The 24,563-nt window shown below is 42.3% G+C and overlaps 1 protein-coding gene across 1 annotated transcript in view; it reads right to left on the reverse strand.

Annotated features, from left to right (window-relative positions):
* CEMIP2 (cell migration inducing hyaluronidase 2) overlaps positions 1 to 12,083 on the reverse strand; it is a 51,081-nt gene extending 38,998 nt beyond the window's left edge. Inside the window, exon 1 of the mRNA XM_074570250.1 lies at positions 11,975 to 12,083. The gene's annotated coding sequence lies outside the window, so the exon portion shown is untranslated. The remainder of the gene's footprint in view (positions 1 to 11,974) is intronic.
* Positions 12,084 to 24,563: the final 12,480 nt, after the last annotated feature.

The following is a 24,563-nucleotide window of genomic DNA, read 5'->3' on the forward strand; positions in this document are numbered from 1 at the left end:
GTATTGTATGGAGTATTCACAAAGCTGGCATGATTTATTTTTTTAGTTTTTTTTTTATTAACAGGGATTTTTTGAGAAGGCTGCTCAAGTTTCAGCTAACTGAAACCTAACTTTCTACACTAAATCCTGAAGGGGATTTAGGCGTAAGTCACGTGTACTAAATAGCAAAATGAATTATGAAAATAAAAACTACCAATAACGGAAGAGCATAAAGATCCTCTTTCTTTTCCATTAACAAAGGGAAGTCTGAGCTATACTCTGAAGTGCCAGGCACGCTGGTGAAGGAGAAACGTGACAATTGCAACCTTATTCTGAGAAGCAGCAAAGGAGCCTTTTGTCTCACATCCTGCAAAATCTGATACTTCACTGTTTCAAGGCAAAAGAGTTGTTACTATTGAACAGGCTGGATTACCCTTTCATGGGAGACAATGCATCTCCCGATGTACGCACAATGGCAATAAAGGCACTGAAACATTAACTGGAGCAGCCATCCCAGAGTGCAAAAATTATGCCAAATCCTCCAGCAGCATTTCTCACACCTGTTCATTGTAGCAAATCGATTTTCAACATTCTCCTTTCTGCTCTTTGAGAAAATATGTCCCAAACCTAATCCTCTGCTCTCAAACTTAACTGCTCAATGCATTATGAGGACTGTGGAACAGTTTGCTTTCACCACACGTGCTTTTACACTCAACCAGTCATCTCTCAGCATTGAAAAGTCAAATCATTTCTATGTTTTAGAAGTGGTGTTAAAAGCCGAGTAGAGAAGGAGCTTTTCAACTAATTCAAAGGCAGTAATTATGCCTAGCGGAAACAAATACTGAAGTATCTTTTTTTGATTAAAAATTTGAAGCAATCTGATCCAGCATTGAGATTTTTTTAATGGTTTGGATCCCCAACTCCTTAAACTTGGTTTAAAAGTTTTCAGACATGGCATGTGTCTATCAGACTGTGAGAAGTAAGTTCCGGTCTGAATGAAACAGGCTCAGGCAGAATCCTCTGCGAAGCACATTTTTATTCATGTTCTTGCAAGAGTGAGTGACCTAGCAAGTAGGCACACTTTCATTCTTGAAACACACGTTTTTATTTCCTAATCCTGGCCGAATTTTTCCCTCCCCTGTTTCCCATTGGTTAGGTACTCCAAGGCTCACAGTCTGTCCGAGGCACCTAAAATTCTTCCCGGATGTCCTGCCTCTGTTTACTTCTCTTTACGCTACACCTAAAGGGATTATCTGACTAGTTTATTTCTTTCCTTTTCAGTAAAAATTTGCTCAGTGTCCTTAGCCCTGGTTAAATGTCTGACCACCCTTCTAGACATTAATCCAGTATGAATCAGTTTGTCCTTTTGTCTGTGTGATAAAAGGTGCTCTACAAGCCTTTGCTGGAGCCTCTTTGTCTTAGTCATTCCCTTATGTCACCTCTGATGGAAATGGCTTTTCTCCTCTGCAAAAGCAATATCTGCCTTTCTTACAAGGCTGACAAAATGAGTACACAGCGTTCATTATAACGTGATACAAAGAGTTAACAAGTTTGTTAATTGCTCAGCTGTATCAACTAAATCCAGAACGATTATGTAAAACTTAACTTACTTTTCCCTTTAAAGAAAAAAGTCATTAATTACAACAGACAGCAAAAACACTTGTGTCATATTTCAAGCATATTTTTTTTGTACAAAGCATTCTGCCTTGTTTGCAAGCCTCATTTTGCAAACTGTAAAGGTTTTCTGACTATTCCACTCAAGTGCAAACGCAGGTCACCCCAAAGGCAGGTGGAAAAGAGACTGCAGAATCACTGTCTTACCCAATACAAAAGAAAAATAATAAAACAAAGGCATAAGGAGATACTTTGCACTATTAAAAGATTTACTATATAGTTTTCCAGTACAACAGGAGTAACCATTTCAACACTTCCTTCCCTCTTCCTATGTTATTTGAAATTATCTAGCTGAACGATCTTCTCTATCCTGTAGAGCAGCTACTGGCTTTTCTTTAAAATTAAGACACATTGATAATCTGAGTCAAATCACTGACTTGTTTATTCCCAGTCTGTGGAAGTCTTTAGGTACCACCACACAAATGCAAGTGTAATGATTTGCTACATGGCTAGTTACACCCTAGAGAGTGCAGTTCCTTGGTTGCACAAGCACTGTTTGAGTAAAATGCAGCAGGAGGAGGGGAAATCTGTTTGAACTATTTAAATACCACATTTCCTTGCAAGTGCCAATGCACCTAAATTTTTCCATGTAACATCTTCTCCACCCAAAGTCTGCCATTTCCTTTTGACCTATGCCTACGCTGTGTTCCTTCTGAAGAAAAAAAAAAAAAAAAAAAAGGAGGGGGGCACAAAAAATGATGATATGTTGATGTCAAAGGCCACAGGAGATGATTTGCAATTAAAAACACCAGAAAGGGCTGGCTTCTGTCATCAGGTTCTCCTAAACCCACAGAAGTAGAAGTTCTCCTAAAGGAGCTTGTGATCTGGGCATCTCCTCCTGATGGTGTAGTGCTAGACAAGAACACCACTGCTTTTACAACTGCACTGTAGTATACAGAGTGATGCAGTATTTCACTTTGCGGCTTGCTTCAGCATGATTTCAGTAAAAGTCAAGTTCTTGCGCAATATTCAACCAGTTACCTTATCTAACAGAGTTACACAGAACTGAGCCTCTGTAAATCTGTTATTTGCCATGCCATTCAGGCAGACTGCTACCTCAGTATTTCTAAAACTTTTTACCCTTCAGCCTTCAACAAGGTACTATACAATATTCTCAAATCCACTATTCACCAGGGGACTTTTAGCCAGGGACACACGTAAGTACGTGCTGCCAGCTCACCACTACCATGGAAGCTTCCAATGCACAGAGTCAGCTAGAGCATCTCAGATGTTTCAGCCCGCTATGTACTCCTTACCGCCCATCTGCTGGAAGGCTTCACTGTTTGCATGTCCCTCTTCTGCAAGAGTAGTGCTACTCCACACAACCCAGACTTCTGCTTATGCACCCCTTCCCACAACATAAGAAAGCAAGCAAGTACTTCTCAGACTCATCACATCAGCCAACACAGCTTAAACCACCTTAAAAAAAAAGAAAAAGTTTATTTTGCTCAGCATCTAAGTAACAACAGTGATTACCTGCATGTCTGGCTCTGCCAACAGAGCATCTGAGCTGTGGACATCAAACCCCAGCAGGCAGACAGCAACGAGCCTCCAAACAGGCTGCAACATCTCCAGTCTCCTCACGTATTCCTTCACCACTTTTAACTTGTGCCACTACTACACACTCATACAAGCCCACATTGTTCCACACTGGCAGAAACTAGAAACATATGCACTGTACAACCAAGGGATAACATCTGAACCTCCTGAGATGTGAGCCTGCGCTCAGAAGCAAGCAGCATGCTTATCTGTTACTCGTCCAGGGCTTGTTTCCTGGAAAGGAATTGGATTCTTTTAGGAGGTAATTCAAAACACCACCTGACACCACCGAAAATGTGGGAAATATACCAAGATATTTCACACTTTTCCGCTGTTGAATGCTTAGTATAACAAAACACGTCAAACGCACTAGAGAAGTCCCGCACCCTTGCACCTTCTCAAAACTTTGTGAACAAAGTGCACTTACCCCCACACAGTGCAAAGAAATGAATGCTTCCCTTAAAAACGTGTTTTAAGGGTGCACAGTTCACAGGCGTTAAAAGTAAAATAAAAGAGAAAGTAGAAGAAACCTCTCTTCTGTTGCTCCGGGCTATCAAACACCAGCAGCTGTAGCACTGGCCTACTACCACACCATTTAATCTGAGAGTATATAATCACTATTAAGGAAAAGACTAAGGAAGGGTGGGGGAAAACCACACACATCAAGAAAAGTACTTCCGCATGCAACCCAGCGCCAGATTGGTTACTGCTGCTTTCCTGGCACAGGCACTAGTCTGGTACGAGATCAAAGGGCAGTGAGAAACCCAAGAGAAGGGAAAGTGACCAGAAGTCAGCATTAAAAAGCTCGTAAGTAGCTGTAATTACTGAACAGAAAGTGGTGTAAAGCAAACTCCCAAAGCACGACGTGCACACCTTCACAAGCCTCCAAGCTGGTCAACTGCAGTGGAGATACTAATTTCAGGACAATGTTTCCAGCGCCTTAGAAGTCCCCACTTCAATAAATCTTAACCTCACTGTTACGAAAATTAAAGGTTCCCAGTAAACACATGCTCTCCTATCTGGTTCCACATTTTCTTCCACTGCCTTGTTTTGAAATTACACTATGATAACAGGCAGCATGTTTGTAGGAACCCACTTTTCCACCCACCTGTGCAAAACCTGGAAAGAATATGTGCACGGTAAAAGACATTAACCCAGTTAAGTAATTGCTGGAAATCACAACAGTGCGTCTAACAGGCTGAAAAATCCCAGATGACTAAAAAAAGCATGAAAACTCTAAACATCTTCTCTCACATACGCTGTTCGCTGCAGGTCACCACTGAGCCTTCTCCCTTGCCCAGCAGTTTCAGAAAAAAATCAGAGGACAAATAGCAACAGTCAGTGAAAAACAGATACACCAACACAGTAAGAACAGTAACTTCATCCAAAATAAGTTACACTGTACCAGATTTTCTTAATTTCTTGTGTAGCAACTACTAATTTTAGTGAACTTTTTGGCACACAGAAAACACATAAAATTGCATGATACGCAACCACTGGAAACTACTCAAGCTGAGGACCACATTTCCTAAAACAAGTCTTTCCAAAGCACCACAGATCAAGAGACAGAAGTGCAAGCATGCATAATATTTACAGTATAAGACAAGGTCTGTAGATAGAAGTTATCTTCATTAGCTGGTCTAATGAAATCTTTTGAGCACACAAATCTCTCTCCAAGTCAGAAGCAAATTTCAAACCTATATTACGAGTAGGGAAAGTTTAATTACATATTTAGGTGGTGTGCAAAACGATTTACTTATCTATGGATTAGAAAGGACGCTGGGGCAAGGGGGAGAAGATGGCAAGAAGATTGCTTCCCAAAGGAAGGAGACGGGTAATTTGTAGCCTATGGAATATGAGTTTGCCTGCAGGAACAAGTATGAAATTACAGCAGGACAAGCAAAACCACTCTAAGGTTCATGGCTTACAGCATACAGGAGAGCCATGAATTTAGTTCCTAGCCTCTTCTGAAGGCGTTTTGTAGATCTCCATTAAGGATGAGGCAGAAAGGTCAGAGGGAAAGGGGGGGTTTTGTACAAGAGAAATTATTCCCTTCTCCAATGACAACTGGGCTTTTGCCCTTCACCCACAGTTTGTGTGAATGAGTCCTGAAACAGTCACGTGGTTTCACTGACATAATTGTCAGGAAAGCATTTGATGCATCAGATGAAAACATCTAACTTTTCATAAAGTTTCATGTTTTCATATGCAAAAATTTAGGGATTTTCATAGTTCTTTTGAAAGATGCATTTTACTGCAGAAACTGCAGGGACGTGTTGGTCTTTTCCAGTTTCTGGGCACCAAACGTTATCCTGCAAGCAGTCAAGTGTTCTTAACTGACCTCAAGGCACTGCCATTTTCAGTGTGCTCTAATACATTGGTAACATCTTCAGATCTTGCGCATTGAAACAAAGAAACATAAGCCAGAAACTACAGCATCACTGTGGTCTGTGTATCTAAAATGATGCCTGACACTTACAGTGACTTCATTTTTTTCCTCTGTTTCTTTTGGACACAGTTATTCTTTATAAATCACTCACAAATTGGGAAACTCTGTTCTGTTTTTCATGCATTGTTAAAACAACAGCATGTTCTGCTGGAGGAAATTATTCAGAAATCATTCGTTTCTTTGCATACAATCGACCAATGACTTAGAGAGGATCCAAAGGAGCACACAAGGAAATACTGCACGTGTGCTGAAATAGGCAACACAAACTCAGTGATTTTTACCATTTCTCTCACTTTCAGAAATTAAAGATTTAATAACACACCTAAGAGATCAAGAGTGGCAACTTGCATTTTACTTATGCATGTGCCATTAGCTTGCTGCGTGAGTCACAGCTTATTTGGGCCCCAAGCCTGTAACATGAGGAAGAAAAGCGGTCACTAGCCTCACAGGGATATTGTGAGGGTTAGTTTACAGAACACTTTGGTCTCCCTCAGCTCAGCGATGCATCTGAGTACAAGCCTACTTTTAAGCAAATAAATAGCTCTGTTTAAGTCAACAGCTTCCACGCGAAAGTAACGGATTTGCAGCATTCACCTTAAAGAACCTGAAGAAGATGGTAGGAATAAAAATTAAGAACGGGAAAATAAGTATTTTTAAATGACTTCTTCTATTGACAATAAGAAACAGTGGTATCTACAGATATGTGCAGTCTCTAGAACACAAACCCCATCCAAAACAGCTACAGCTTAGGACTTCAATGCAGAAAATTTTTCTATGTGATGGTCATATACTTCAGCGAAGTGAAATCCAGTTCTGGCACTACCTTGAATCACTGATGAAACAGAGAAGAATTCTTCTCTGAAGTCCATTTAAGAGGACGAAGGTGAGATTAGATACCTATTTTCTTCCTATTAAATTAGAAGAGCTCTCATAAATAGATTATAAAGATATATGACAGTACAGGAGATAAGAGGCAGTAGGGAAAAAGAGTCAGATCCTGTATTTAGCTTTGGTCAACAGACATAAGGATAAATACTCCAAGAAACTCCTGAATGTATTAACAGAATGACTTAATAATCAGTGGGTTGTCATGTTTAAACTATATTTAAAACATTAAATCACTCATATCACATGCTGTCTTCCATATCAGTTTATGCATTTCTTTCTTCTTTATCCTGGTTCTTTGTACTTAACCTGGTTTTCTTCTCAGATAAAGCTCTCAAGTTCTTACAGGTTTTGGTTTTTTTCAGTCGAACTCAAATTTCAGTAAATTATATGCCATCCCTTATTCTGCTTACTTGAAGGACTGTCTCTGCAGTTTTCAGTTGCGCATCAGCCACAAAGAAAACAATGCTGCTTGAGAAGCTGAATTGCTGTAGCTGCACACCCACATTCTTTTAGAGTTGTCCTGCATTTGTATTAGCCAAGTTAAATGAGTTTGCATTAAAAGATAAAATTAAGCTAAGAGCTCCAAATCACATCCACTAAGCAAACAGCTGTGACATCAGTACCTCTTAGCTGGCTGAACCCCCAAAGGATTCTTCATCCTGGAGAAGGATGACTAAGAGAGAGGATATATGACATGGGTCCACACAGTCAGAAGTAGCACTCAGAAGGCAAATGACTGTTCATGTCTCTTCCAAGAAGGGGAAAAAAAAAAAAAAAAAAGAGAAAAAGCAGACATACAGAGGTCTCTGAACCTGACTCAGTACTGGATGCTATTGACTTCAAGAATTTATGTAGGTTGAAAGAGCAACAAGGTCCAGAATAGAAGTCAGTCAAGAATTGTTGGATAAATAATACTGCCTTGAGCTTAGGAAGTCCTTGAACCCTAAGCTGTTGGAGGCTGGAAGCAGTAGCAACATTATGCAGTATCTTTACCAGACATCTATTACTCATCACTGTCAGACATCGGGTAATTGTCTGGATGGACACTTCGCTCGATATGATATGGTCATTCCTCTACTGTGCTTCAAGAGCTCATTTAGCTGCCTTCTTCTGCCCCCACTTTTCCAAAATCACCTCCTCCTATAAGGGCCAAATACCCCCTTCAGCTCAGCCGCTGCAATGGTCTGTTGACACTATCAGCACAAAATACACCTTTACCCGATGGCTTAAATTAACGCACCAGACTGACATCTGGTAGCTGAAACATAGCAACAGTTTTCATTTTTCTGTAGGAATGGTGGCCTCCAGCAGAAGGGCAGGGCACTTACCAGCTAAATCCGTGAGAGCACAAAGCCTTAAAAGTAACAGCCTTGTGAAAAGAGTTTCCACAGCTAAGCTAACGCCGGATAACTTGACTGCATGTCTGAATGACAACATCCTCTGTGGCTCTAAGGTATTGCAGGAGTCACAGAACTAGGCAAGTCGAGAGCCTGGTGAATAACGTACAGCGAATTAACCTACACAACATAAAAAAACTCTTGTACAATTTTAGAAAAGAAAAAAACATTTTCTATCATTTCCCTTTTATAAAAATCACCAACAGCGTTATTTGAGATATCTCATAACAGAAGCAAGTGTTCAAAAAGCAAAACAAAGCCCGCTAATCCACCAATAAGTATGCATTCTGCTGAGCTGGTGGCTGCATTCATATTTTGGATTACTGTGGTAAATTCCTTTCTAGGAAACTCCAAGGACTTTGCACCCAACAGCCAACTCCTGCAACATCCTGCCAGGCATAGCTAGTCATTTTGCATGACTGCACTACCCCTTTTTTTTCCCCTCCTTCTTCTTAATCCCATGCACCAAAAAAACAGAAGAGCTACCAGTACATTCCCTTTTGTTAACTTACTCCACAGCAAAGGAATAAAATCAGTTACAAGTTCTTAAGAATTTGCATTCTTTAGAATTCTTCAGTACTTCCTTTCCATATTGGCAAATACATCACTTTTCTCCCTCACATCTTTCTTCAAGGTATATAGTTTTCTACTCCCTCTCCATTTCCTTTCTCAGTATTACTATTCCAAGAAAATACTTCTGTGGATTTCTACACCCACATCTACAAACAATTCATTCCCATTTGTCTTGCCAAAAAAATCTCCATTAAATCAGTAGTGAAATCCTTTTTAGTAAAAATAAACTGAGAATGAAACAAATTTAATAATGATTTAATTCCAAACAAGAAACTGTAATTTACAATACAGATTTTTATCATGTTTTGATGTATATTTTAGCTGATTTTGTACAATTGCCTTGCTAATGCAAAGGATGAACTTTACCGATGTACTTTGGACTATGCTCCTATCACGTAATTTTTTAAAATACAGAAAGTGAGATTTACTAGATGATAATAGGGGGTCTACAGGAAAGATGGGGAGGGACTCTTGAGCAGGGAGTGTAGTGATAGGATGAGGGGTAACAGCTTTAAACTGGAAGTGGGGAGATTTAGATTAGATATCAGGAAGAAATTCTTTACCGTGAGGGTGGTGAGGCACTGGAACATGTTGCCCAGGGAAGTTGTGGATGCCCCATCCCTGGAAGTGTTCAAGGCCAGGCTGGATGGGGCTTTGAGCAGCCTGGTCTAGTGGGAGGTGTCCCTGCCCATGGCAGGGGGGTTGGAACTAGATGATCTTTAAGGTCCCTTCCAACCCGAACCATTCTGTGATTCTATAATTTTCCCACTAATTTCTCTCATCAGTTTTCAAATCACTGGTGCAGGCAGGCAGAAGGTGAAGAACAGAGTCACTGCAGGCACTGTGGGACAAGCTTCCTTGCCGAGATGCAGGATGAGACCCGTCAGCTGCTCCTTTAGCTGTGGGGCTGGGGGGTACTCGGGGGTGGGGGGGGCCACCTCTACAGCTGCGGAGGCTGTAGCATCAGCCACCAGCAACTGCTGGGGAATAGGTTCGCCCCCTCCTCCCCGGCTCCCCCCCATCTCCTGGGCAAGGCAGAACAAAGAGGAGGTGGAGCTTTGATCCCAGCATAAGAGGGTGGTCAGCGCCTTCCCAGGGGTAAAGAAGCAAAAGGCTACCTCACACAGGTTAAGATAAACATAACTGAGTCGCTGAATAACACCCTTGACATTTCCAATACCCATCTTTCTTCCCTCAGGTGGAGGAAAAACAACTATGGGCAGAACACTGCTCATTTTCTGCAAACAGGATTTCTACGCCAAGAAGCTGAACTGACTTACTTCAAAATGCACAAACATAGTATGCTAAAACTGTTTATTAAAGATTTTTCTGCAACTTGCGGGACACAAGATAAAGGAAGCTATTGACTGTGCTTGGCATGAAAAGCAAATTAATGAGTTATCTGCAACTAAAGAACAGTTTCTAGTCCAGATTGTCCAAGGTAAGCTGGCATCTATTTGCATCTTTGGTGATAAGAATGTTGCTTTCAAGTACTTAAAATCGGACTGAAAAGCACCTGTCTCACTGCACCCTACCATTACTCAAGGAAATAAAGCCTCCTAACCTCCTTTCAAGTACAAGCTATATCAACTGAGATTTAGAAACTAAATAAACTGTAAAATAACGGGAAATTCCACAATTTGTTCTTCAAGCTTCTAGGATCAGTAGATCTCCTTGCGCTGTACCTGCTTTTATATTCACGCCATACAGGAAAAACAACCTTTTTGTTCCCCTGCCCCATCCCCTGGTTCGTCAACTTGCAAGAAATGTGAACTGTGCCACCAAATGGTAACTCTTCCACTCATGGGACCAGCTACAGCTGGGACGCCGTTAGTGGATTTTACAGGGCCTGCTGAAAATAACATTTCTTCCACACAGGGGTCACCGTCCTCTACTGCTTCGTATCTCCACCGATTAGCAACAAGTCTGATGGGAAGCTTAAAAGCTTCCGGCCAACCCTCACCACCACTTTCCCCACAAAATATTGTGGGGCTTAAGTGTTAATGTTACCAATTAAAAAACCCTACAGTCTGCCACTGAGAAAATACCTATCCACATCACAAAACAGCACATGCCACACCTACTGTTCAGATCAGATGCTAAATTTCAGGAGACGCTTCAGCAATCTCACTTTAGCAAGGACCTCACAGCAGTCCTCTTGTCTTCCAGCCCACCCCCGCCCACCCCCCCCCCCTTTTTCTTCTTTTTCTTCCTGAATCCCTTCATAGCTAGGGGCATTACTTATGCTTTACAAAGAACTGTTATTCTTCTCGACACTTTGCCTAGATTGAGCCCCTGGCGTACACTCTGCAGGATGCTGTATTACTAGGCAGAGAGCAAGAGGAGCAAGCCCAAAAAACTTGATCTGGCAGAAGATTTCACATTCCCGCAGGCAGTGCGCAGCATCCGTGTAGACAAAGCACCTCCGGGAGCTACGGGCTCCAAAGAACAAAGATGAACCACCCCTCCTCCCTACTGCTACCCATGGGCCACTTCTCATCAGGAATGCAGATGAGCTGCTACAAATCTTTTTCTGTGATTCACCAAAACTTAACTGATGCCACCCCAAAATCTGAAGCACCGCTTTATCTTCCTTAATGCATTGTCTTTGTCAAGCCCCAGGCAGTATTTTGTTTTTATAACCATTCAGGAGTATCAAATCTCTTCCCTTTTGAAGAATCCGTGTCATTAATTCACATTTAAAATATAAACTAGGATAGCATCTTCAGCTCACCCCCCCCTCATCTAAGATATGATGTAGCGCATTCATCACCGCACACCCTCTTTTATTAGGAGGGCTGGGACATACAACACCCACTCCGTCTTTTCCGTGCCTCTGGGCAAGCGGGAGCGGGCCGCTGGCTACCAGGCAGACGAAGGGCAACCCGCCACAGCCCCGGGCGCTCGGGGACGCCCAGCGGGACAGGTCCCAGCGGAGCCACTGCCGTGGACACGGTCCGAGCCCAGCCTTGCATGCCGGCCCGATTCCGGGAGCACGGGATCGGGAGCGCCCACAAAAGCGAGGAAACCCTGCCAACCCCCGCCCCCTTCTCTCCCCTCCCCCGCGCCGCACCTGCCGCCAGACCCCCGGCGGGGCGCGGAGCCCACACCTGCCGGCCCGGGCGCGGCTGGGGAGGGGGCCACACGCCGCCTCCGCCACCGGGACGCGCTCGCACGGCCCCGGGCGGAGCCGGCGGCTCCTCCCGGCATCCGCGGCTGCGCCCGCCGCCGGCCCGGCCCTCCCCGCCCCGCCGCCCCCGCTCCCTCCCCTCCCTCCTTCTCTCCCCTCCCGCCGGCCCGGGGAACAAAAGAGGCCGGTGCCGCCGCGGCCGGCCGGGCAGCCGCCACAGGCCGGCCCGCTTCCCGGGCGGCTCGACCGCCCCGGCAGCCCGGGCCCGTCCCGTACCGCCCTTCCCCGGTCCCCGCCGCCTTTACCCAGCCCACGGCCCCCGGCCCCGGCCGAGCGCGCACTCACCTGGGCCCGGCGCGGCGGCGCGCTCAGGGCGGCGGCATGGCGCTCCCCGCCCCGGACACGGCGGGAGGCCGCCCGGCTGCTCGCCACCTCCCACCGCTCCCCACCCCGGCTGCCGCCCTTACGCAATTGGCAGCGGCCGCAGCCCCAGCTCCCCCCTCCCCGCCTCCCCCGGGGCGACGATCCCCGGCCCCGAAAGGAGGCGGCTGCGCCCCCGCCGTCGCGGTCCCGCCTCCCGCCGCCCCCGCCTCCCCGCCGGGGGAGGAGCGGGGACGCCCCGGGACCGCCCGCCCCGCAACGCGCTCCGCCCGGCGCCGCGCTGCCCGCACCGACCGGCCGATCACCCCCGGCACGGCCATCATCGGACACCCCCGGCCCGGCGGGACTGCAGCAGCCCCCGGTCCCGTCCCGTCCTCCCCCTCCCCCCCGGCTCCTGCAGCACCCCAGGGCTGGGGCGGCGGGAGCTTTGCCCTCCTGCCCCGATCCCCAGCTGTCCTGCGGGCGGCGGGGAAAAAAGCTAAATTACAGCTAAAGACCAAACACGGCGTTAGATGCTCATGTCTGGTTAAAAAAAAAAAAAAAAAAAAAAACAACCAAAAAACAAACCCCCCAAAAAACCAAACACAAAACCCCATATATACATATATATATACACACATACATAGATATATATATATGTATTAAATCCACGCTATAAGCGCAGACAGAGGTGCTGCCGGGGGAGGTGTAAAAGGTGCCCGTTGTGGGAGAGCCGGTAAAGGAGCAGGAGGGCAGGGAGGGGGGACACAGCTGCTGTCCCCGTGAAGGCCGCAGGCAGGGACGTGCGGAGCAGATGGGAGGCAAGGATGGCAAGAAGCAGAAAGGTAGGACACGATTATCATTACCTGTAGGCTCACTGGGCTGCAAGGGAATAGAAAATAAAGGTACTTACAAGAGTCATAGCCCGGGAAAGTCTCCAAACTGTGAAAAGAGCTGGCTGGAAAATCTTGATTCCACTTTCTGGTAATTTTTTTATTTTTTTTTATTTTTTAAAGTCCGATTTGGAGTAAAATCAAACAGAACCCCCTAATGTTCTGAATTTCAAGGAACCAGTCCCTGCAGCTGTTCCACTGCAAAGAACATCAAGCTGGTTTAGAAACTCATAAGGACTGTGAAGCCCCAGGACTTACCTTTGCTGGGGACCCACAGCTCCACGGCACCTCAGCCTCTCAGGCTGCCAGCTTTGATGTAGATCCGAGAACGGGCTTCTTTTAAGTTTGGGACCTCCCACCGTCTCCAGAGCACCGAGGTTGGGCCAAACTCATTACCAAAAAAAAAAAAAACCCACCCAAAAAAAACCATCCAGAAAAAAAAGGCAAAAGAAAAAAAAAAAAGGCGCCCTGATCAGATTCGAGGGACTTTCAATGAAATGGTTCGGGAAATACAGCCAGCGCTTTCCAACGTAATTATTTCCTTGGGAAAATTCCAGACAGCTGGAAACGAAGTGATAAGTCATTTATATTCCTATAAAGGCTGCTCCACGTAACTTTAGTTCTAGCGATTTCTTCTTTGTTTACCAGCAAGCATAGTCTGTGTTTGCTTACAGCATATGGAGACATCTAGTGACTAAACAACAAACTGCAAATAAACTGCAATTGGTCTGAGATTTTAGACCTTATACTAGGATCCTCCACTTGGCAGTACTTCACGAGGACTGCAGCATTCCGGATAGTACAACTCTAAACCGCCCCGCCGCAAAATAGCAGTTGCCGAATGCAAGGACTGTGATGGACTGAGCAGCTGCACTAACTCAAGCGGTGTCTGTGGCTGCAGCTCCGCTGCACAGCGTGAGCTTCAGGCAATAGCTTTCAGGACTGAGATTTAGAGTAATACTTCACTCAAGACAGGGATTTGCCTGTACAGACACAAAAGGGGTTGGGACAGTTCGTAACTTGCCCTTCTCACTACATCACAGAGAAGGAAGCCCGTAGGTGCATAAATAAGGCAGTTTCTTCTTCACTTTGATCGCGTCTCTGTGTTTCTATTCCTTCTTGTTTAGGTTAATTTTTTTTGAATGCCCAGGAGCACAATCCTTCTAACACGTGTGGTTGTAAATTTTTGCCTTATTTCGACAAACGCACATGTAAACTGTGTTTTTACATTTGCCAATGACTTCAGCTGAAATCAAATGGAAGATAGTTCATCTTTGTTTAATGTGAAATTCAACTATTTCAGCTGAAGAAAATGCCCACTTAAAAAACAAAATCAGTATGGCACTGGGCATCCATTGTACACATGTAGTATTGTGTTTGTCCATGAAATGCACATGTCCAGTTATTAATTCAGTTTCCTAATTGGGCAAATCGTGTTCATGTACAGTGAAACTGCAGCAAATAACTAGTAGATGTAGTGTTTTTACTGCATGCACTGCTTTTAGTACGTCTGACCTTCTGAAAGTTGTTTTTTTAATATGAAAACACTCTAAATTATCCTTTGTCATATAACCCTGTATAAAAAATAATGATGAATTATTCCTCAGGAATGCCAATTGTAAGAAAATGTTCATGCCATTTAATTTGTGGAAATCCCTGTATTCCATAAATTATTTAGGGTTAAGTCTTCCCTCTCCTTTGAAAAATTATTTTCACTTAATCCCGTACTTCCACAAAAAATATCCTGGAAAGCTGATTTTGCCAGATGGATATGTTTTCTGTTCTCATTAAATAATAGAACTAACCTCTTCAGATGTGTTATTCTTCAAACACTTTTGTTTTTCATCAACACAAAACACTCCTTATCCACTGGAAAGGTGGAAGTCCAGGAACAGAAAGTATTTACTTTTTATATACATGTATGCAGAATGAAGAAACACGGGCTGGTGATCAACATTCCCAGTTGTAAGCCTGCAAAGAGCTCATTTCCGTGACAGCTGGGTAGACGTTTGCTAGTGCTACGATATGGGGGCATAAAGGACAAGACACTTTTACATAGTTTAAGTAGTCTGAAACTAAATATATTGCATTATGTATGTATGTGTGTGTGTGCTTGTGTATTTTAGACAATACACGCAACACATACTTGTCAGGCAAATCACAAGCACCTGTCAGCTGTAAAAACACTAGATCTCTTATAGAATGGAATTATCACCCAACAGCTATAATTTTTTGAAGTGATGAACACATTTGAATAAAATGGTCCCTAAACCCTCTAAGTATGTGAAAGATTGGACTGTAAGATTACCTGAGTGTTTGAAATCTGTGTATCAAACACAAATGGCGCACTGAAGCATTACAACTCCACCTGGTATGACTTCTTTTGTCATACAGCTTTGGGTGTAACCTAGGCCAAGTGTACCATCCAAACCTTAAAAATAGCAAAAGATAGACTTGGAAGAGGTCATCAATGCAGTCACTATGGTCTGATGATTTCAAAATAAGCGAGAAGGAAGCCAGCTTTCGTCCTTCTGAACAAAAAGACTGGGGGAGAGTGGTAAGTATATCCAGTTGCTAGTTAAAATTATGTCCTATTCTCTGAATTCATATCCAGATCCTTGCAATTTAGAAACTTTTACTGTTGGTCTATTGAGATAAGAGAGCAAACACACATATTTCTTCCCTTATTTAAGCCTTTCTGGCATATGTCCCAGGTACTCTGTGGTAATACCTTTTCCATATAGTAGCTGTGTTTTAAATTATCATACTAAACACATGGATTTTTAATTACCTCTCTGTGAGTCCAACACATCAGGTGGCCAAAAAAAAGTTAAGTTCCTGAAATAATACAAAGTCTGCCTAGGCTGAGGGGAGGTTTGCTCTTGGTAAGAGCCTATTCCTACTTTGACATACTGTGCTTCAACCAAAGTTATCAGCAGTTAAAAAAAAATAACAACAGTTTAAGGGAGAAGATGAGTTTAAAATGCATATTGGGGGAATGTAGAGATAATTCATAACTGGGTTTCAGTAGGGAACAGTTTTAGTGAGGGGTCATGCCCGTTTCTTTATGCTTATCAAAACAGACCCATATACAACTGATTTGCTTTTTGCAGGTCTATGGAAAAGTGTGAAGAAGGTTATTGGAGAATTCATTTATTATTGCTGAAATTAATAACATCATTAAAAGCAAAACCCAAAAACCTATGTTATGTGGCAAATGCATTCACTCAGGGGTTCGTAAGTCTGGGTTCGGTCCTGACCTATCTCACACAAAAAGTCTTTTAAATCACTGACAATGACTCTACCCTACAGCAGTGATGCTCTCAGGAGACACCTGGCCTCAAGGCCGCGGTATCTGCTCTGGGTGCTTAAAGAGTTTAACCAACGTCCCTAAAGCTTCACCTAATGACTCAATACTGAGTTCTGCTTAAATCCTACCTTTTGTTCTTCCCCCTCATTTTGGCTGTTACCAAAAACTTAACAGTGGAGAAACATGTCAGAATGTCAAGATTCTGGGTCATATGACAAACCGTTGAAAATCAACAGCAAAACCAGATAAATTTTTAGTGTCTTTTAGATTTTCTCCTCTGTAACCAGTGAAACAGAAAGATAATGTCAAAGTTCCTGTTAATGGAGTATAGGCTGCACTGAAGGTTGAAAAGAGGATTCATAAATTGGGTTTTTAAAAGAATATTTGAAAATAAATACAAAGAGCAAATGTGAATGCCATAACTGTGAGGAACCAGATATATATAGATGGAAAACACAAAGAGGAGCAGATAACTGAGACAAAGAAAAAAAAAAAGAAAAAAACCACACAATGCAAATATGGGTACAAGGAAATTGTATTTTGCCTTTTATACTTCTCCTAAAATGCAGTTTGATGAGACAAAATGCAATTAATTCATATTGCATTAATTTTTAATATCATCTGAATAAAAGTCACAATTCCCTACCAAACCAATCCATCCACTCGCATTAAGAAACACGGATAATATTTTCTCATTGTGTTTACATTTTAGTTCAATGTTATTATAAACACATGATTGTCTTCTGTATTTAAACACTTTTTCTTTGGGAAGGCTTCCCTTGAAAGGTGTCCACCTTTCAAGTCACTTCAATATTTGTTTTAATGTTAATTGGGTTGACATTTATACCGATTTTACTAGCAAAGTGTAATAGTAAATTTGGCTTGCATTTAATGGAAATAGTGATGGCAACTTATTGCTAGATAAGTTGCCAGAAACAAAACCATAAGGGCTATTGGTCCTGTTTGCTTGTTTGGTCCAGAAACATAAACAATATGTAACCACATAAACTGTTAGGCTGGTCAGTCCCATGAGAGCTGAGTTTGGAGTGCTGTGCTTGTAAGTCAAAAGCCACGGTCTACAGACCTTTACACATCTGTCAGAAATTTTTTGATATACAACAGAGTATAAGACATTCCACAATCCGTAAGGTAGACAGAAAATCGTTGTCAAATACATAATTTCCTACAAGTTGCTTGCCAGCCATTAGTTGAATCTATTTGGAATATCAATGATCATTTGTGTTTCATCTCGTGTGATTGGTGTAATCACTTTTTTATGATTTTTTTATGCAATGATATTTTTATGCAATAAATTTGTGTCCTGAATTTTTTGCTCTTAATTTTTTTCTTAAAAGAGAATCATTTAGGTTAAGATTCTGTGAAATTTAGAAGAAGTTGTAAACCACAGATTTCTGCTCTGCATCCTCATTAGCAGATATATACAAGTAAACCAGATACATGACAATATTGTGTTGCTTTAATCTTGGAGAATGACAGAGAGTCTCGTTTCCACTGTAGAGAAATGCATTTTAAGTGCTTTGCTTTTATGTTTATTCATTACACATTTGATTGAAGAGACAATATAAATATTTTCACAAGTAGAAATGGAATATTGTAGAATTAAAAAGCATTAATAAATACCCGTGGAAAAAGAACAAAGCTATAATGCTTCTAGGTTGTTGCCAAAAACAGACGTGAAAAGTGCTGAAAACCTGTATTTGCTGGTAACTCACTTCCTCCAAGAAGAAACGTATGCAGGTAGGAATGCTTTTTGTGTCTTTGAAAACGTAACAGGTAAATTGCAACCTTAGGACTCCAAGGTAACGTTCATTTCTGTGAATTAAATCCCTTCAATCCAAGTTTGAAACAGAACTTTCATTTCTTGCACAAGATGGTTTGCTAGTGCAAATCCTTGTACAAAACTTCGGGCTCTCAACTCTGATACACATTCAGACCATAGTCCTCAAAATTATACTCTTTTATAAAAATTGATCTAAAATTCAGTGAAAACACATTTGACACATTTTTAAGTAATATTGTAGAATAAGGCTGTTATGTTGCTTACCTTGTTTTGTATCAAAGCAATCATATGCGTATGTAAAACTGAAGGGGTTTGTTTCCAGTAAATTTTCAGTTTTCTGTCAACACAGTGTGTCACCAAATGGCTGACTGAACCTTTTTCCTTTTGGGAAAGAACAAATACAAAGGCTAATTACTGTTACAGGAAAAGTTATCTGTTGGGTTCCCTGCGTAGGATATCATCCTGACCTTTTGTTTTTTACAAAAAACAGGAATTGAGGTGTCTCATATGAATGACAGCCAAATGTAAAAACATGAAGTAGTTGTTTGCCCATCAGAAATTAATCCTTTGATTCTCAGAGGTGCATTTGCAGTGCTGCAGAACGTGTATCACCCTAAACAACTGGAAGTTCAGGTTTAGATATTCAGTAATCCTAAAAATCATGCCACTTTTCCAAAGTCAGCTCCTAAAACAAGAGCTTCAGGTAAAAGCACAGTCACCATTACTAGCTTCACAGGTTTGTTTCTTTAAAAAAGCATAAAGTGATATTAAAATTAGACTCCCTATACCAGAGCAGAGGTTCATCTAGCAAAACAGTCTGTTTCCAGCAGTAGCTGATGACAAGAGATGACAAGAGTATATAAAAAAAGTTAAGTAAACACACATCAACACTTGGTGTACTACTTCCTCATCTTCCAATGATTCGCAGCTGTGTCACCGTTGATATAATTCTTTTTACCAGCTTCTGTCAAAATAATCTGTTGTTTTCTGAACTCACATAAGTTTGTAGCACCCATGACATCCTATGACAAGGAGTTCTGCAGCATAACTGCTTCTTGTAACAAGAAATACCTCTTTCTGTTGGGTTTGGAGCTTTCACTCACTCGTTTCATATGATACCCCATAGCTCTTATGTTGAGAGAAACAGGCATTTCTTATTTACCTTCTCCATGCCACTCCATCACATTCTCCCATACTTATCTCTTTTCCAATCTATAAAATAGATATTAAAAATATATATTCCTTTGTCCCTTACATGGAAGCTGTTTCATATCTTGCCATCCTTATTGTTCTTTTGCCAATTTTGCTGCACCTTTTTTTAAAGATGACGGAACCAGAATTGCAGTAGGCTCTAGAATATGGGCACCTTGGATTAAAACATCTGCTCTCTTTTTATTCTCTTCTCTCCCCACATCATCTCTAAAGTCTTCTTGCTTTGTCGGTCACCACTGAATATTGAGCTGATGTTTGCTTAGTAGTATTCATTGTAATGCCAAGACCTTATTTCTGAACAGTAGCTGTTTAGAAGAGCCTGTAATTGTGTACATAAACTTTACTTAAGATTTCCCAACAACTTCTAAGTACCGTATGCTACCATGAACAGATCAGTGAGTTTTTAAGAAGGAACTGCCCTTCAGATTAATTGCATTTCCTATTCTGTGTCAGTTACAAAATAGGAACAATGCAAAAATGATAACTTTTGCAACACACCAGCTCTTTTAAGAAAATAGAACGTCGCTTCCCTGTTGTGTCCTCAAACACTGTCATTTAATTTTAGATAAACAATGAGTTTAACAATTTAACAAATTTAAACAATAAATAATGAGGGGGAAAAAACATGAAAAAATACCTAATAAAGTATATAACACGCGTAAGGCAAGACAGAGTTCTCAGTGCAACCTTGCCATTCTTTATACACTTAAGGTTAGCTACGATTAGATCAGGAAAGTTCTTTTCTGCTGACCCCTTAATTTTCCGTTAGGTTCTCTTGCTACCAATCTATTGTTTCTCTCCTGCTTTTTGGTTCCACTCCCTTCCCCTATTGCCTGCTTTATTGCAGTAGAAGCACATTTACTAAGCAAGCCAGATGTACATGTTGGACTGACACCAACATTTTATAGTTAAGTCCTACCTCCACAAAATTCCATGAAGCAAGCTGCATGGGGCAAGAGGACAAAAGACAAAAAAAAAAAAAAAAAAAAAGAAGACTAGACTACAGCTGGGAACATACTTCATGTTTGTACGTAATGCAACCAAAACTCATACAGCAAAGATTTCTTAGACAATGATTTCTCATCTGAAACTTCAATCTGAGCATACAGATAGCGTAATATCTGTCAAAGCAATTTTATCCAAGTCCGAATTAGACAGAGCACAGACTTTATGGAGATGAAAGAAAAACTTAGCTGTAATTGAAGCCAAGTCCTGGGAAAAAGAATGCTGCAGTTGAGGGTCTACAAAAAATCCCACACAACCAAGCCTTTAGAGAATCAGAGGTAATGACTGCACAGGAAGAGGCGTTGAACAGAAAAGGTGCTGCAGGCTTCACGTATCACACAGCCTGTCTAACAAGACTCGTTTGGCCAACTTTTTCCACGAACAATGGTGTTTCATACCACATATTTACATCATTTACAAGCATAAGGAACCACCAGTGGTGCTGAGCTAATACAATGATTAGACCTTTCCATGGGTTCAGATTAAAACTCAGGTGAGGCCTAAGCAATGCAGCAGCTTCTTATTGGGATGAGCTTCATGCAGGCTTTGGAGTAAAACTCCACCTGTATATGAATCAGATTCATGCTCTAATCCTAAGAAATTAAGAACAAAGGAATCAAGAGTTGAACTTGGTAAACAAATTTAAATGCGTATGATGAGAGAGAGTTATGCTTTCAGAAAAGGAGGTGTTCTTGAACAGGACTGGTCACAACAAGAAGCTGTCTGAGTCTGGGAAAATTTGTGCCCTCTCCTTGAAGCACTCAGCAATTGGAACATTCACAGTCCTGCTAACCAAAAAGGCAAAGAGTGGGATACTATTGTTTCACAAAGCTATGGATGCTTTTAGATCAAATCCCTTGCTATAGACAAAGGATTGTTTGTTACACAGTTATACAGATTATCAGGACATTTGTTATTTTAATTAATTTCAGTTATCTAATGTCTAACACTTTTAACATTACTGTTTCAACTCATACACCTTTCAGGAGATAAAAACCAAATCCTACATGTAAATTATTGTATTGGGTTTGCGTAGGAAGGTTTTGGTAGCAGGGAGACTACAGGGGTGGCTTCTGTGAGAAGATGTCAGGAGCTTCCCCCATGTCCAATAGAGCCAATGCCAGCTGGCTCCAACACAGACCTGCTGCTGGCTGAAGCTGAGTCCATCAGCGATGGTGGTAGCGCCTCTGTGATAATGTATTTAAGAAGGGGAAAAAACTGCTGTGCAACAGCATCTGGGGGAGAGGAGTGAAAATATGTAAGAAAAACAACTCTGTAGATGTGGAGGTCAGTGGAGAAGGAGGGGAAGGAGCTTTTCCAGGCACCGGAGCAGAAATTCCTCTGCAGCCTGTGGTGAAGACCGTGGTGAGGCAGGCTGTCTCCCTGCAGCCCATGGAGGTCCACACTGGAGCAGATATCCACCTGCAGCAGGATGATCCTGTGCTGGAGCAAGTGGATGTCTGCTGAAGGAAGCTGTGATCCCCTGGAGAGCCCATGGTGGAGCAGGCTCCTGGCAGGACCTGTGGACCCATGGGGAGAGAAGCCCACGCTGGAGCAGATTTTCTGGCAGAACTTGTGACGCTGTGGTGGGCCCCCGCTGGAGCAGTCTGTTCCTGAAGGACTGCACCCTCTGGAAGGGACCCACACTGGAGCGGTTCATGAACTGCAGCCTGTGGGAAGGACTCAGGTTGGAGAATTTCATGGAGCACTGTCTCCTGTGGGAGGGATCCTACGCTGGAGCAGGGGAAGAGTGTGAGGAGTCCTCCCTGTGAGAAGGAAGGAGTGGCAGAGACAACATGTGATCAGCACATCACAACCCCCATTCCCCAATCCCTGTGCCGCTGGTAGGGAGGAGGTAGAGAAAAGACTTGAGCCCTGAAGAAGGGAGGGGTGAAGGGAAGGTTGTTTGTGATTTCATTTTGTTTCTCATTATCCTACTCTGACTTGATTGGTAATAAATCAAATTGATTTCCTGTTATGGTTTGAGAAACGCACAACAGTTTATTGTCATTTAGACAATTATTCTATCACATGATGACCCCTCCCCACCTGGGAAAAGGAATTGGGAATAAACAAGGAAACCTGAGGGTTGAAATATAAACAGATTTAATATAATAAGTCTAGATAATTAACATTAATAACACTAAAGAACAAATACTGATCCCAATATCGATATAAGACATCCAAGGATTGCAGTCAGCCAATTCCACCAGCAGGAAGCTGTGCGCTCCCAGCAGTGGACAGCAAACGTGGGACACGGCGAGTGCAACGGCTTCGGGAGGAAGGGAAGGGCTCAGGGGTCCGGCACCGGGGCAGGGAGTTCTCTAGACCGCTACCATCAAGGGAGAGAGAGACTACAGAGCAAACTTTCTAATTTATATCGAATGTGACATTCATGGTATGAAATAATCCGGTTGGCCAGCCTGGGTCAAGTGCCCAGGCCTCGCTCCTCCTCGAAAACACCAAGACCTTGAAACCCACATAGCATAGCTGGCTATAAAGTAAGTATTTTCACAACATCAGACACTAGGGTCTTTTAAAAGTGCAGTTTTCCCAAGCATTAGAATTTAGTCCTGTGTCGCTCAAACAAGGACATTTCCCCAAGCTGAGTCTGTTTTGGCTGTGACGGTATCTGCTGAGTGATCCCCCCGTCCTTATCTCGACCCATGAGCCCTTTGTTGTATTTTCTCCCCCCATCCTGTTAAGGAGGGGGAGTGACAGAGTGGCTGGGTGGGCAGCTGGTAGCCAGCCAAGGGCAACCCACTGCAATTATACGGCATCTTCATCTTTGTGGCCTGTCATTTTAATTGAAATAATTTTTTAAAGGTTTTTCCCTGTTTATTTTGCATTTTTGATAACCGCTTACCTCTAGTCAGCCTCAAAATTTGTATTGTCTGTCACAAGCAACTACAAGAAAACACTTTTTTAGAATCAGAGAAATGTGACAATAAATCATAAACTTTCTGAAAGCCAGACAGTATAGAAATCACTTTCACTTTTAAAACGTCCTCCTCGATGCAAAACATGGACTTGATGTAGCGATAATGAATTAAAATGAGATAATGGACACAAATGTGTTTGCATACTGTTATTTCAGATCTCATAGAATATTAAATTTGAAGCTGTACTACCTGATCCATCTGCCCTGTATAGCAAATACTCAGTGACGTTGCTAGGTACAAGTCTAAAGGATGATTTGCTAGTAGTTACCTCTTTTTTGGAAATGTGTGGCTTTATTTGGTCTCCAGAGTTTAAGCTTTGGTTTACTGCTCCTCTCTTGTCCCCCAGAAAAAGGGATCCTGTTTTATTCAATGTATTTAAAATGGAGCGTCTTTAAGTTTCTTGTGAGATACTATACAAGTAAATTCAGGCAGTCTTAATATCTGCCTTGGAAAGCTTGCAGCTCTACAATTAAGTTTCAAAATATGGACTGCATATCTACTTAATGACAGAGATTACTGACTGGTACCACAAAAGGCATGAGATATGCATGGCTCCTGTATGTCTCATGGGTGCTAATCCTGAAGCTCAGTAATCACACTTTAAAGGGAAATATTAGTAATTACTATACTCGTGATTGGAAAAAAGAAAAGTACTGCTGATAACTTCCCATCACTCTTAGTTAGTGCCATATTCCAGTACAAACCTGGAGTGGAAATGGTAGTTGCTATCTGGAATTGCTTGTCTGGAATATGAGGTTTCTTCCTCCCTTTAAAAGAATTTCACTTCTATCCTGGTATACATGATGTCCCTTTCACTAGCGAAATTTTCAAATGATTCCTCAATGAGGAAGGCAGACAAGCTTTCTCTTTCTTACTTTGTCAATAAAATGCTGAATTTTTCATATGTGGTTGATGACACCTGAAATTTCACAGGAGACCTGTTTTTTGGACTACTCTTGAGCTAGAACTTAAATTAGACAAGTATTTAAGATCTGAACAGAACTGTCAGGTGAAGGCCATTGTTTTCCTTGGACTTGAGCAGGGCCAAGGATGGAGACAGCCCTCGAAAAGATGATGGCTTTGCACAGGAACTGGAAGGAACAAAAGTTTAGGACAAAGTTCCTCACGTCTTAAGGTTCTTCTGAACATTCAGATAATGTTAGCAACGGAAGAGCTGCATCTCACTACGGACCAGTCAAAGCTAAAGCATGAGAACACTACATTTGTCATCTGGTTGACACATAGCAATGTATTTAATCTTCCAGTTGCAGCATTGAATCTCCTCTGGATTACAAATGGCCTAAACTAAAAGACATCACGGAATTACACAGGCCAAGCTGTGATCATCCTTGTCACATACCCCAAGGTACCCATCAGTTAGGACCTCAGGCACCTGTCCATGACCCCTCAA

The sequence above is a fragment of the Larus michahellis genome, chromosome Z (assembly GCF_964199755.1).
Source record: "Larus michahellis chromosome Z, bLarMic1.1, whole genome shotgun sequence".
Classification (NCBI taxonomy): domain Eukaryota; kingdom Metazoa; phylum Chordata; class Aves; order Charadriiformes; family Laridae; genus Larus; species Larus michahellis.